The sequence below is a fragment of the Loxodonta africana genome, chromosome 11, assembly GCF_030014295.1.
Source record: "Loxodonta africana isolate mLoxAfr1 chromosome 11, mLoxAfr1.hap2, whole genome shotgun sequence".
NCBI lineage: Eukaryota > Metazoa > Chordata > Mammalia > Proboscidea > Elephantidae > Loxodonta > Loxodonta africana.
In genome coordinates, this window is record NC_087352.1 from 17,631,136 (window position 1) to 17,647,332 (window position 16,197).

The 16,197-nt window shown below is 40.8% G+C and overlaps 1 protein-coding gene across 1 annotated transcript in view; it reads left to right on the forward strand.

The window, feature by feature from the left end:
- Positions 1-16,197, forward strand: part of LOC104845557 (sialic acid-binding Ig-like lectin 11) — a 124,462-nt gene that overhangs the window by 37,543 nt on the left and 70,722 nt on the right. The gene's annotated exons all lie outside the window — the stretch shown is intronic.

A 16,197-nucleotide genomic window follows, 5' to 3' on the forward strand; every position in this document is an offset into this window, starting at 1 on the left:
AACTGCCCCCACAGAGTTTCACAGGCTGTAATTTTTTTTCCCCCTCCTATAAAGCTTTTAACAGAAAATGGATGGATGGTTTCGCATTCGAGGAAGCCATGGTTGTTAGAGGAAGGCCCACATGTAGACTGTGCTTTTCTTTTTTTTTTTAATTATTGCACTTTAGTTGAAGGTTTACAAAACAAACTAGTTTCTCATTAAACAATTAGCACACATATTGTTTTGTGACATTGGTTACCAACCCCACAACATGTCAACACTGTTCCTTCTCAACCTTGGGTTCCCTATTACCAGCTTTCCTCTCCCCTCCTGCCTTCTAGTCCTTGGCCCTGGTCTGGTGTGCCCCTTCAGTCTTGTTTTGTTTTAGCGGCCTCCCAGGCTGTAATCTTTTATGGAAGCAGACTACCACATCTTTCCCCCATGGAGCAGCTGGTGGGTCGAAACACTGACCTTTCGGTTAGCAACCGAGTGTTTAACCACTGTACCACCAGGGATCCTTTTCTGGAATACTAGATCCTCAACAAAACAAAACAAGGATTATCTGTGATTCTCCCACAACCTCCTGTCCCATTACCATAGAAAATACAAAGGTGGGGTCGACATGGCAAAATTATGAAGATCTAGTCTGTCTTTGTCACTCTCAACTTTTATTAAATCCTGACAGTTCCAACTCTTTCCAAAGGTCTTATTCTAATCATGAAAATTCAGTAATCCATTTGTCAATAAATACACTCACTCCTCACTTACTGACATGGTCAGTTTCCAAAAATCAGGTTGTTACTGGAAAATCAGCATTCTGTGAAAATGGAAGATGACCACATCAGATCACAAAATGGAAGCTGACTACATCATGACACAACTGTGAAATGACATCATTACATAACTGGTAAACCACTAAGAATCACGGCCTAGCCAAGTTGACATATAACCTTAAATTAACCATCACAGCCGGCGTTACTCTCGCCTCGCACCTCGGCATTCATTACTGCCAGATGTACATTGTCAATGTGTGGAATAGTCAGATGGTAGATTTTTTACCACTGTCATAAATGTGAAATGTCGGATAAAGAGATAGTCGGTAAGTGAGGAGTAGGTGTATGCTATACTTCTGATCCATGGCTGAAGAATAGTGCCAAATAATGGGAATATGAAGACCGAAATAAACTCAAGAACCAAAGGAATTACTTTTTCTCTCTCTCTTTTTTGTTGCTGAGTTTTTGGAAGTCGATTTCCAGACTTTTCTTCTTAGGCATCTCTGAGTGGACGGGAGTCTCTAACTTTTGGTTAGCAGCTGTGTGTGTTAACTGTTTGCGCCACCCAGGGACTCTAGGAATATCTCTTGTGGTAAAAATTTAGTAATTTAGATGAGAGATGAATGATAACTTTTGGCAAAGAACCTTGCAACGACACTGAATGCTCAAGGACCCAAAAATCTAACCTGCTGACCAGGCTTCTTTCCCGCCTGATAGAATTCAGGAAGAATCTATGTTAAAAGGATGTACGCTCACCTAATCAGTGTCCTAGACACAGGTATCTGTGAAAGAAGATGACGTAATAAATAATTTTTCTCTACTTAAAAACTTAATGATATATATTATCTGATAATAAATATATTAGGATCAATTCAGTTCTTGACATTATATTTTCTTGTTACATGAAAAATACAGAAAACAGAAGACAGCAACTTACCTGTTTCACTGAGTTTAACAATGTTTTTTGATGGAGCAACCTTTTCCTTTATTGCCACTTCAAATTTCCCATAGTCTTCAGGGCTTGCATCATGGCTTTTGGCTTGAATCAGAGAATAAAGTTCTCAATTATTAGTCATTAGATTCCTTAGACATTCCCAATATGAAATGAAAACTTGATTCTAAGAGGAAAGCAGTTCTCAGGCCTCAAGGTCCCTGGGTGATGCAAACGGTTTACATTCCAGTGTGAACTTAAAGGTTGGGGGTTTGAGCTCACCCAGTGGTGCAATAAAGTCCTGGTGATCTGCTTCCGTTAAGATTGTTATTGATGTTGTTAGATACTGTTGACTCAGTTCAGACTCATAGTGACCCTTCAGGACAGAGTAGAACTGCCCTATAGGGAATTCCAGGCTGCTGTGTGTGTGAGAGAGGGGGTTTGAACTGCTGGCCTTTTCTCTAGCAGCTCAGCTTCCAGAGTCTGAACCCTACTATTGTGTTGTTAGTTGTCCCTGAGTTGATTCCAACTCATGATGGCCCCGTGTGTGCAGAGTAGAACTGTGCTCCATAGGGTTTTCAAGGTTGTGACCTTTCAGAAGCAGAGATCACCAGGCCATTCCTCAGATGCACATGTGGGTGGTTTCAAACTGCCAACCTTCCTGCCAGTAGTCGAGTGTTTAACCATTTGTGCCACCCAGAGAGTCCATAAACCTTATTACTAGAGCCACTAAGAGGAGCCCTAGTGGCGCAGTGATTAAGCACTTGGCTGCTAACCAAAAGGTCAGCAGTTGAGCCTACTCGCCATTCCACAGAGTAAAAGATCTGGCAATTTGCTCCCATAAAGATTTCAGCCTAGGAAACCCTATGGGGCAGTTCTACTCCGTCATATACAGGGTCACTATGAGTCAGAATCGAGTTGGCGACACACAACAGCAACAACAGGAACACTGAAGAGAACCTTTCATATGCCCTGTGGGTGATTTGGAGACTGAAAACCATTCATGATCTTGGATACTTAATAAACATCTATTTAATTAAGCACGGCATCCTTGGGAAGCACAAACAGCTAATCACTTGGCTGCTAACCAAAGGGTTGGAGGTTCAAATCTACTCAGAGGCACCTCAGAAGAAAGGCTTGATGATGTGCTTCTGAAAAGTCAGCCATCAAAAACCCTATGGTGGTAGGTGGAGCCAAGATGGCAGAATAGACAGACACCTCTGGCGAGCCCTCTTAACAACTAAGGCCTGAAAAAACAAGTGAAATGAGTATATTTATGACAAGCTAGGAGCCCTGAACATCACAGGTAAGCTTAAAAAACGAACCAAGGGGCAGGGGAAGGAGGAGACAGTTCAGAAGCGGAGAGGAGTTACTGGATCTGAATCCCAGGGAGCCCTCAGGCACCATTCTGGGGAGCAGCGGCGGTGGGCTGGTACTAGCATTTGGCCACAGTTTCCTCAGGGAGAAGCAGCCAGTCACATAGCCTACTCACACCTCTGGAACCAGAGAAAAATGGCACTCTCAGTAAAAGCTAAGTACTTGCATATATTTTACCGCCCCCCCCCCCCACAAGCTGGCTTTAGCGGCTGACCTCCCTGGGCCTAAGATAGGCCCTGTTGAGTGCCTAGAGCCATCCTCCCAGCCTTGGAGGAGGAAAAAATTTGCAAATGGGGGAGAAGATAATTTGCCAACTCCCCTAACCTGGGGAGCTCAGGACAGAGCGACTCCTGTCCAGGCATAAATGATCTGTGGACTTTGAGTACCTTTGCCCTCTGCATGGACATGTATGGGCCTATTTTGGGAGATCAGGCCCTTGTTGGCAGACTCCAACTGTTTCAGCTGTGCAGCGAAGAGGTGGGTGCTTGATGTTTGACATTGCTTTGCCTATTAAACAGGGTCCTCACCTACCCACATCAGGGGTCTAAGCACTGGTAGCTCCACTCAGGTCACCCAGCCACCCACGACAGGGGTCCAAGGATAACTGGTACCTCCCAGTCCTTATAACCAAAAACATTGAGTGCCCATGGTCTGTCTGCAGAACCCACCCCCCTGCACACTGTAGGGAACAGGGACGCACTTTCCTCAGAGACACATGGAGGATGATTCTCAGCCCTCTGCCTTGTTCAGACTGTGATCCCCTACTGCAACCTACCGGTACCTACACCAAACACCCCTGCCCCTCTAAGACTGTAGGTTAGAGCCTGTACCATACACTTGATGATCAGCTACCTGGACACCTGAGCTGTATTCATACAAGAAAAGTGAATGTAATCCTAGACTGATATACCTGATAACAGATTTAGCCACCTGGGGACAGGATGTCAGAGTTCCAAAGGTGAAAATAATCAAGCTAGCTCACTCAAGCAACCCATTTGGGCATATCAAAACAAAACAAGGCAAGAAGCTATTACACAGTAAGCAAACATAAAATAAACTAATACAATAACTTATAGATGGCCCAGAGACAACAGTCAGTATCAAGTCACATAAAGAAACAGGCCATGGTCACCTCAACAAGCTTTCAAAACAAAGAATCCAGGGATCTTCTAAATAAAAGTGCCTTCCTGGAATAATCAGAGGCAGAATAGAAAAGATTAATATACAGAACCCTTCAAGACATCAGGAAGTAAATGAGGCAATATGCAGAATAAGCCAAGTAACACACAGACAAAGCAATTGAAGAAATTAAAAAGGTTATTCAGGAATAAAATGAAAAATTAAATAAACTTGAAAAATCCATGGACAGACAGAAATCAGAAATTCAGAAGATTAACAATAAAATTACAGAAGTAGACAACTCAATAGAAAGTCAGAGGAGCAGATTTGAGCAAGTGGAAGGCAGAATTTCTGAACTTGAAGATAAAGCATTTGGCACTAATATACTTGAAGAAAAATCAGATAAAAGAATTAAAAACAAAACAAAACAAAGAAAACTTAAGAATCATGTGGGACTCTATCAAGAGAAATAGCCTACAAGTGATTGGAGTACGGGAACAGGGAGGGATAACAGATAATACAGAGAGAATTGTTGAAGATTTGTTGGCAGAAAACTTCCCTGATATCATGAAAGATGAGAAGATATCTATCCAAGATGCTCATCGAACTCCACATAAGGTAGATGTTAAAAGAAAGTCACCAAGACATATTATAATCAAATTGCCAAAACAAAAGATAAGGAGAGAATTTTAAGAGCAGCTAGGGATAAAGAAAAAGTCACCTACAAAGGAGCGCCAATAATAATAAGCTCAGACTACTTGGCAGAAACCATGCAGGCAAGAAGGCAATGGGATGACTTATATAAAAAATTGAAGGAAAAAAATTGCCAGCCAAGAATCATATATCCAGCAAAACTGTCTCTCAAATATGATGGTGAAATTAGGACATTTCCAGAGAAACAGAAGTTTAGGGAATTTGTAAAAAACCAAACCAAAACTACAAGAAATACTAAAGGGAGTCCTTGGTTAGAAAATCAATAATATCAGGTATCGACCCAAGACTAGAACACTGGGCAGAGCAATTGGGAAGTCAACCCAGACAGTGAAGTCAAAAAAATAAATCAAGATTAAAAAAAAAAAAAAAAAAAAACCTCAAACCAGGGTAAAAACAATGTTATTACGTAAAAGAAGACAACATTAAAACAAGAAAGAGGGACTAAGAAATGTAGTCATAGATCTTCCATATGGAGAGGAAGATAAGGAGATACAAAGAAATAAAAGTTAGGTTTAAACTTAGAAAAATAGGGGTAAATAATAAGGTAACCACAAAGGGGACAAACTATCCTATACATCAAAATAAAATACAAGAAAAAAATAGAGACCCACAGAAACAAAATCAACAACAACAAATATGAGGAACCAGTACCCAGTGCCGTCGAGTCGATTCCGACTCATAGAGACCCTATAGGACAGAGTAGAACTGCCCCATAGAGTTTCCAAGGAGCGCCTGGTGGACTCGAACTGCCGACCCTTTGGTTAGGAGCTGTAGGACTTAACCAGTATGCCACCGGGGTTTCCGAATATGAGGAAAGGACAATACATAATCTACTGAGCGCATAAATAATCTACTGAGCACATAAAATTAAGTGTGAAAAAGAAACTGTCAACAACACACAAAAAAAGACATCAAAATGATGGCACTAAATTCATACCTATCCATAATTACCCTGAATGTAAATGGACTAAATGCACCAATAAAGAGACAGAGACTGGCAGAGTGGATTAAAACACATGATCCGTCTACATGCTTGCCTACAAGAGACACACATTAGACTTAGAGACACAAACAAACTAAAACTCAAAGGATGGAAAAAAACATATCAAGCAAACAACAAGTAAAAAAGAGCAGGAGTGGCAATATTAATTTCTGACAAAATAGACTTTAAAGTTAAATCCATAATAAAGGGTAAGGAAAGACACTATGTAATGATTAAAGGGACAATATACCGAGAAGATATAACCATATTAAATATTTAAGCACCCAGTGCCAGGGCTTCAAGATACATAAAACAAACTCTATTAGCATTGAAACGTGAGATAGACAGCTCCACAATTATAGTAGGAGACTTCACACCACTTTCGGTGAAGGACAGGACATCCAGAAAGAAGCTCAATAAAGACACGGAAGATCTAAATGCGACAATCAACCAACTTGACCTCACAGACATATACAGAACACTGTACCCAACAGCCACCAAGTATACTTTCTTTTCTACTGCACATGGAACGTTCTCTAGAATAGACCACATATTAGGTCATAAAGCAAGACTTAGCAGAATCCAAAACATTGAAATATTACAAAACATCTTCTCTGACCATAAGGCCATAAAAGTGGAAATCAATAACAGGAAAAGCAGGGAAAAGAAATCAAACACTTGGAAACTGCTCAAAAAAGACTGGATTATAGAAGACATTAAGGATGGAATAAAGAAATTCAGAGAATCCAATGAGAATGAAAACACTTCCTATCAGAACCTTTGGGACACAGCAAAAGCGGTGCTCAGAGGCCAATTTATATCAATAAATGCACACATCCAAAAAGAAGAAAGGGCCAAAATCAAAGAATTACCCCTACAACTTGAACAAATAGAGCAACAAAAGAAACCCACAGGCACCAGAAGAAAACAAATAATAAAAATTAGAACTGAATTAAATGAAATAGAAAACAGAAAAACAATTGAAAGAATTAACAAGACCAAAAGCTGGATTTTTGAAAAACTCAACAAAATTGATAAAGCACTGGCCAAACTGACAAAAGAAAAACAGGAGAGGAAGCAAATAACCCAAATAAAAAATGAGATGGGCAATATTACAACAGACCCAGCTGATTTAAAAAAAATCATATCAGATTACTATGAAAAATTATACTCTAACAAATTTGAAAACCTAGAAGAAATGGATGAATTCCTAGAAACATACTACCTACCTAAACTAACACAAACAGAGGTAGAACAACTAAATAGACCCATAACAAAAGAAGAGATTAAAAAGGTAAACAAAAAACCCCCAACAAAAAAAAGCCCTGGTCCTGATGGCTTCACTACAGAGTTCTACCAAACTTTTAGAGAAGAGTTAACACCACTGCTACTAAAGGTAAGAATCACATGATTTTATCAATTGATGCAGAAAAGGCGTTTGACAAAGTTCAACATTCATTCATGATAAAAACTCTCAGCAAAATAGGAATAGAAGGAAAATCCCTCAACACAATAAAGGGCATTTATACAAAGCCAACAACATCGCCCTAAACGGAGAGAGCCTAAAAGCATTCCCACTGAGATCGGGAACCAGACAAGGATGCCCTTTATCACCGCTCTTATTCAACATTGTGCTGGAAGTCCTAGCCAGAGCAATTAGGCTAGATAAAGAAACAAAGTGCATCCAGATTGGCAAGGAAGAAGTAAAAGTACCTCTATTTGCAGATGACATGATCTTATACACAGAAAACCCTAAGGAATCCTTCAGAAAACTACTGAAACTAATAGAAGAGTTCAGCAAAGTATCGGCATACAAGGTAAACATACAAAAATCATTCGGATTCCCTACACCAACGAAAAGAACATCGAAGAAGAAATCACCAAATCAATGCCATTTACAGTAGCCCCCAAGAAGATAAAATACTTAGGAATAAATCTTACCAGGGATGTAAAAGACTTATACAAAGAAAACTACAGTACACTTCAGCAAGAAACCAAAAGAGACTTACATAAGTGGAAGAACATACCTTGCTCGTGGATAGGAAGACTTAATATTATAAAAATGTCTATTCTACCAAAAGCGATCTGTACATTTAATGCAATTCCGATACAAATCCCAACGACATTCTTTAATGAGATGGAGAAACAAATCACCAACTTCATACGGAAGGGAAAGAGGCCTCCAATATATAAGGCATTACTGAAAAAGAAGAACAAAGTGGGAGGCCTTACTTTACCTGATTTTAGAACCTATTATACAACCACAGTAGTCAAAACAACCTGGTACTGGTACAACAAGAGAGACATGGACCAATGGAACAGAATTGAGAATCCAGACATAAATCCATCCACATGTGAGCAGTTGATATTTGACAAAGGCCCCAAAACAGTTAAATGGGGAAAAGACAGTCTTTTTAACAAATGGTGCTGGCATAACCAGATATCCATCTGCAAAAAAATGAAACAAGACCCATACCTCACTCCGTGCGCAAAAACTAACTCAAAATGGATCAAAGACCTAAATATAAAATCTGAAACGATAGAGATCAAGGAAGAAAAAATAGGGACAACGTTAGGAGCCTTAATACATGGCAAAAACAGTATACAAAACATTAAGAATGTAGAAGAAAAACTAGATAACTGGGAGCTCCTAAAAATCAAACACCTATGCTCATCCAAAGACTTCACCAAGAGTAAAAAGACTACCTACAGACTGGGAAAAAGTTTTTAGCTATGACATTTCCAATCAGGGCCTGATCTCTAAAATCTACATGATACTGCAAAAACTCAACTATAAAAAGACAAACAACCCAATTAAAAAATGGGCAAAAGATATGAATAGACGCTTCACTAAAGAGACATTCAGGTAGCTAACAGATGTATGAGGAAATGTTCACGATCATTAGCCATTAGAAAAATGCAGATCAAAACTACAATGAGGTTTCATCTCATTCCAACAGGATGGCATTAATCCAAAAAGCATGAAATAATAAATGTTAGAGAGGCTGTGGAGAGATTGGAATACTTCTACACTGCTGGTGGGAATGTCAAATGGTACAACCACTTTGGAAATCCATTTGGTGCTTCCTTAAAGAGCTAGAAATAGAACTACCATACAATCCAGCAATCCCACCCCTCGGAATACATCCTAGAGAGATAAGAGACTTTACATGAACAGATATATGCACACCCATGTTTATTGCAGCACTGTTTACAATAGCAAAAACATGGAAGCAATCAAGGTGCCCATCGACGGATGAATGGATAAATAAATTATGGTACTTTCACACAATGGAATACTACGGATCGATAAAGAACAGTGAGGAATCTGTGAAACATTTCATAACATGGAGGAACCCGGAAAGGGTTATGCTGAGTGAAATTAGTCAGTTGCAAAAGGACAAATATTGTATAAGACCACTATTATAAGAACCTGAGAAATAGTTTAAACTGAGAAGAAAACATTCTTTTGTGGTTACAAGAGGGGGGAGGGAGGGAGGGTGGGAGAGGGGTATTCACTAATTAGATAGTAGATAAGAACTATTTTAGGTGAAGGGAAAGACAGCATACAATACAGGAAAGGTCAGCACAACTGGACTAAATCAAAAGCAAAGAAGTTTCCTGAATAAACTGAAAGCCTCGAAGGCCAGTGTAGCAGGGGTGGGGTTTTGGGGACGATGGTTTCAGGGGACATCTAGGTCAATTGGTGTGATAAAATCTATTAAGAAAACATTGTGCATCCCACTTTGAAGAGTGGCATCTGGGGTCTTAAACACTAGCAAGCAGCCATCTAAGGTGCATCAATTGGTCTCAACCTACCTGGATCAAAGGAGAATGAAGAATACCAAGGACACAAGGTAATTACGAGGCCAAGAGACAGAAAGGGCCACATGAACCAGAGTCTACATCATCCTGAGACCAGAAGAACTAGATGGTTCCCGGCTACAACCGATGACTGCCCTCACCAGGAAAGAACAGAGAACCCCTGATGGAGCAGGAGAGCAGTGGGATGCAGACCCCAAATTCTCATAAGACCAGACTTAATGGTCTGACTGAGACTAGAAGGACCCTGGTGGTCATGGCTCCCAGACCTTCTGTTGGCCCAGGACAGGAACCATTCCCGAAGCCAACTCTTCAGATAGGGATTGGACTGGACAATGGGTTGGGGAGGGATGCTGGTGAGGAGTGAGCTTCTTGGATCAGGTGAACACTTGAGAGTATGTTGGCATCTCCTGCCTGGAGGGGAGATGAGAGGGTGGAGGGGGTTAGAAGCTGGCAAAATGGACATGAAAAGAGAGAGTGGAGGGAGGGAGTGGGCTGTCTCGTTAGGGGAAGAGTAATTGGGAGTATGTAGTAAGGTGTATATAAGTTTTTGTGTCAGAGACTGACTTGATTTGTGAACTTTTACCTGAAGCACAATAAAAATTAAAAAAAAAACTCTATGGCGCACAGTTCTACTCTGACACATATGGAGTTGCCATGAGTCAAAATCAACTCAATGGCAACTGGTGTTTACTAGTTTATGTCAGAAGGAAAGAGGGATTTATCCCCCTACATATCAGAATCTTGAGAAAAACCACTGGCGTCTTTCAGAGGAGTTACCACACTTCCTACCCAGGCTCTTCTGACAGAGTAAATGTGATAAATACCCAGTGTCGGTGTGGTTGTGTGCCACTGAGTTTATTCTGACTCATAGTGACCCTCTGGGACAGAGTAGAAGTGCCACATAGGGTTTTCTAGGCTGTGATCTTGATGGGAGCAGATGGTCAGGTCTTTTCTTCTGCAAAACCACTGGGTGGGTTCTGAACCTCTGACCTTTCGCTTAGCAGCTGAGCGCTTAACTGCTGCACCACCAGGGCTCCTTTCTTACCCAGGAGGCTATATAAAAACAGATGCCAACAGAATTGCATTAAGGCCACCTCGTTTGTCCCAAAGGGTGAGGCAGTGATACTTACTGAGGGCCACCATCAGGGATATCACTTTGCTGTCCTCACTAATGTTGACTGAAAAAATTATACATATTGTCTTGGTAAAGTCCACTACATCTAAATAGCTTATCCCTGAGTCTGTGAGCAAAAGAAAGATGGGTAGAAAATATTTTTTATTTTTATTTTATTGTGGTAAGTATATGGGTGGTGTCCCTGGGTGGTGCAAATGGTTAGGAGTTCGATGACTAGCTGAAAGGTTGGCGGTTTGAACCCACCCAGCAGCACTTAGGAAGACAGGCCTGGCGATCTGCTTCCGAAAAGTCACAGCCTTGAAAACCCTGTGGAGCACAGTTCTACCCTGCATGCATGGGGTTGCCATGAGTCAGAATTGACAAGATGGCAACTAACAACAAGTATTTAAACCAAAACCAAACCCAGTGCCATCGAGTCGATTCCAAGTCATAGCAACACTATAGGACAGAGTAGAACTGCTCCATAGAGTTTCCAAGGAGCGCCTGGCAGATTCGAACTGCCAACCCTTTGGTTAGCAGCTGTAGCACTTAACCACTATGCCATGAGGGTTTCCCACAAAGTATATAGGTAACAGAATTTGCCTTTTCTACAGTCTTCACATGTACACTTCGGTGACGTTAATCACATCCATCATGTTGTCCAACCATCACCATTAAAGGTTCCCGAATTTTTCCATCACCCTAGCAGAAGCTCACTGCCCCCTAAGCACTGTGTCTCTCCATTTACCCCTCCTCCCACTACTGGGAACCTTAATAAACTTTGTGTCTTAGTCATCTAGTGCTGTTGTACAGAAATACCACAAGTGGATGGCTTTAACAAAACGAAGTTTATTCTCTTACAGTCTAGTAGGTTACAAGTCCAAATTCAGGGTGTCAGCTCCAGGGGAAGCCTCTCTCTCTCTGTCGGATCTGGAAGAAGGTCCTTGTCGTCAATCTTCCCATGGTTGAGGAGCTTCTGAGTTGCAGGAACCATGTGTCCAAAGGACTTACTCTGCTCCTGGTGCTGCTTTCCTGATAGCATGAGGTCCTCAACTCTCTGCCTGCTTCCCTTTCATTTTATGTCTTGAGAGAGAATAGATGGTGCAGACCACACCCCAGGGAAACTCCCTTTAGCTTGGATCAGGGAGGTGACCTGAGGAAGTGTGGTGTTACAACTCCACCCTAATCCTTTCAACATAAAATTACAATCACAAAATGGAGGTCAACCACACAATACTGGGAATCATGGCCTGACCAAGTTGACACATATTTTTGGGGGGACACAATTCAATCCATGACACTTTGGTCTCTATATACTTGCCTATTCTCAATATTTCATATAATTGGGATCATACAATATTTGTCCTTTAGTGACTGACCTACTCAGCATAATGTTTCCAAGGCTCATCCATGTCATATAGCATGTGTCAGGATGGATAGAAAATCTTGCCTTAATGTTGGAAGACATTGATTAGTGACATTTTAAATGTCGACATGACTCATCTGTAGTCCGTATCAGGCAGTGCATCTGTTACGGATTGAATTATGTCCCCCCAAAATATGTGCTGCAAATTCTAACCCTTATACCTGTGGAGAGAAGCCCTGGTAGCACAACGGTTAAGATCGTGGCTGCTAACCCAAAGGTTGGCAGTTCAAGTCCACCCAGAGGTGCCTTGGAAGAAAGTCCTGGTGATCTACTGCTGAAAGACCAGCTACTGAAGGCCCTGTGGAGCGCAGGTCTACTCTGACCCACAGGGAGCCGCCCAGAGTCGGGATTCATGGCGATTGGTTTGGTTTTTTGCTTTGGTGTTGACAGCTACACCAGAGGACATGACGTTGTTCTTGTTGAGTGCCATTGAGTTGATTTTCAACTTATAGTGACCCCATGTGACAGAGTAGAAATGCCCCATAGGGTTTCCTAGGCTGTAATCGTTACAGGAGCAGATTGCCAGATCTTTTCTCCCATAGAGCTGCTGGGTGGGTTCAAACTGCCAGCCTTTCGGTTAACAGCCAAGTGCCTAACTGTTGTGCTACCAGGGCTCCCGCAGAGAACATGATAGAAGAGTAAAAAGTAGGAAGGGAAGCAATGATGGCAGAAAACATGGAGTTTGAAGGCAACAAGGGACGTAAGTTAGAAGAGAAAACATGAACACTGAGGAGAGAAAACAGGATATTATTGAAATGGGAAAATAAGTGGGAAGCAAATTGAAATCTAGAAGGAAGTTGCCACATTTTGATTGGAGGGCTCTGTGTCAAATGCTCAATGACTTTATTTCATCTCTATCACTTCCGGTTGCTGCAAATATGGTGACTCATTGAATTGTGTTGTTGTTGGCTGGTGTCCAGTCAGCCAAACTCATGGCGGCCCCACGCACAACAGGGTTTTGGACTGTTGTGCCCCATAGAGTTTTCATTGGCTGATTTTTGGAAGTAGATCACCAGGCCTTTTTTCCTAGTTTGTGTCTGGAAGCTCTGCTGAAACCTGTCCAGCATCATAGCAACACACAAGCCTACACTGACAGACTGCACATGAGATGCAGTGGCGGGAATCGAACCTGGGTCTTCTGCCTGGAAGGAGAGAATTCTACCACTGAACCACCACTGCCCAGGGATTCATTGATTGATAGACAAAATTATATACAACAAAGATGAGATCAAATGCAAGTCATTATTTTTTTCTAAAGAAAAGCATATATTATGTGTGTGAACTTGAGAATTTATGTACCAGAAAGCTTAAGAATGACACCTTTGAGGCTCATTCAAATTACTACTTTTATGAGTCACAGCAAATACTTCTAATAGCTTTAAAGAAAGCTCTGTGTAATATATTCTGGTATTTCTTCTGTATTATAATAATGATTAATATACTAATTTTTATTGTTAAATTATTTTTAAACTTCAATACCAATATAGATCTAAAACACAATTATTTAAGGGGTAGCTTATAGTGTTGATTATGTTCTACATAGATTACAAAAAACAAAACAAAAGGAAGTTGGGTTTTTGTACTGCTCATAAAAAACAAAAACAAAACAACTAACCTTTGCCATCCAGTTTGACTCGTGGCAACCCCATTTATGTCAGAGTAGAACTTTGCTCCACAGGGTTTTCAATGCTTGATTTTTTGGAAGCAGACAGCTAGGCCTTTCTTCTGAGGCACCTCTAGGTGGACCTGAAAGGCCAGTCTTTTGGGTAGCAGCTGAGAGCATGAACAGTTTGCGCCACCCAGGGACTCCAAACATTGACGCCTTTTACTGTTAAGTAGCTCTACTTTTCCCCCTGCATCAGTGGAACCTAATAAGTAAATGTGTTTTATATGTTTTACGTGCAGATTCATTAAACTTTAACCTCAAATTGAAACTATCCCCTGAAGTCTTTTTTGAAGCCCTCCCCCCAAAAAGTTTGTCTTAATAAGTAATGTATGCCTGCTTTGAACATGGCACTATTTTAAAGAATTATCTTTGTGAGATCAAATTGACAATAGCAACTTGATGTTTATGCATTCCATATTCTTTTTTGATGATTTCCAAGTTTCCTGCATTCATCCTTTGTACATTCCACATTCCAATTATTAATGGCTTTTTGCAGCTGTTTCTTCTCATTTTGAGTTGTGCCACACCAGCAAATGAAGGTCCTGAAAGCTTGACTCCATCCACCTCATTAAGGTAGGCTCTGCTTTGAGGAGGCAGCTCTTCCCTAGTCATATTTTGAGTGCCTTCCAACCTGAGGGGTCATCTTCCAGCACTGTATCAATGTTCTGCTGCTATTCATAAGGTTTTCACTGGCTGATTTTCAGAAGTAGACTGCCGGGTCCTTCTTCCTAGTCTGCCTTAGTCTGAAGCTCACTTGAAACCTGTCTTCCATGGATGACTCTGCTGGCATTTGAATACCAGTGGCATAGCTTCCAGCATCACAGCAACATGCAAGCCACCACAGTACGACAAACTGACAGACACATGGGGGAACCCTGAGAAGTAGGTGTTATTATTACCACTTTTACAGAAATAATAAACTGGCACACTAAATATCCCCTGAAGTCTTCTTAAAACCACACAATAATCAAAAACCAAACCTGTTGCCTTCAAGTCCTTTCCAACTCATAGCGACCCTACAGGACTGAGTAGAGTTCCCCCATAGGGTTTCCAAGGAGTAGCTGGTAGATTCAAACTGCTGACCTCTTAACCATTGCACCAAACAATAAAAAAAAAAAACCTTGAGCATTGTGCTCTTTTAAGATCTATCTATATGGGATCAAATTGGCAACAGCAACTGGAAAGTTTAGATAGGAGGCTTATGTTAGTGGGGGAGGAACGATTCAGAAAAGAAGGGTGAGAATTGTTCCACAACTTGAAGAATGTAATTGTCACTGAATTGTACATGTAGAAATTGTTGAATTGGTGTATGTTTTGCTGTGTATGTTTTCAACAACAAAAAAATTTATTTTGAAAGGAAGGAAGGAAGAAAGAGAGGGAGGGAGGGAGGGAGGGAGGGAGGGAGGAAGGAAGGAAGGAAGGAAGGAAGGAAGGAAGGAAGGAAGGAAGGAAGGAAGGAAGGAAGGAAGGAAGGAAGGAACGAAGGAACGAAGGAAGGAAGGAAGAGAAAAGAAGGAAAGAGGCACATAAAAATAAAGAAGTTTTTTGGCGGCAAAGCCAAGATTTCCACCCAGAATATCTGGTACCAGAGCCTTTCTCTTTAGCATCTATGCTTTTTAATCTATCGCTGCGGATCAGTTGACCCAGATCTTGATATCCACATTTCATTCTGTGCAACTACCTAACTTGATAATTGCTCAGGTCCTCAGTGTCTTCATATGTGAAGGGGTTAACACTAATGACGGTAGCTTCACCACTGAATCTGCATTTTTTTTTATTTTGTATTTTATTTTGATGAGTAGGATTGTTAGTCTCCTTTGTGGTTACCTTAATATTTACCCCTATTTTTCTAAGTTTAAACCTAACTTTTATTTCTTTATAGTGCCTTGTCTTCCCCTCCATATGAAAGATCTATGACTGTATTTCTTAGTCCCTCTTTATTGTTTTAATGTTGTCTTCTTTTTCATAATGACATCCCTATTTCCCTGTTTTGAGCTTTTTTTTTTAATCTTGATTTATTTTTGTGATTTCCCTATCTGGTTGACATCTGGTTCCTCTGTCCTGTGTTCTAGTCTTGGGTTGATATCTGGTATTGATTTTCTAACAAGAGAACTCCCTTTAGTATTTCTTGTAATTTTGGTTTGGTTTTTACGAATTCCCTAACCTTCTGTTTATCTGGAAATGTCCTAATTTCACCTTCATACTTGAGAGACAGTTTTGCTGGATATATGATTCTTGGCCGGCAATTTTTTTCCTTCCATGGTTTATATAAGTCATCCCATTGCCTTCTT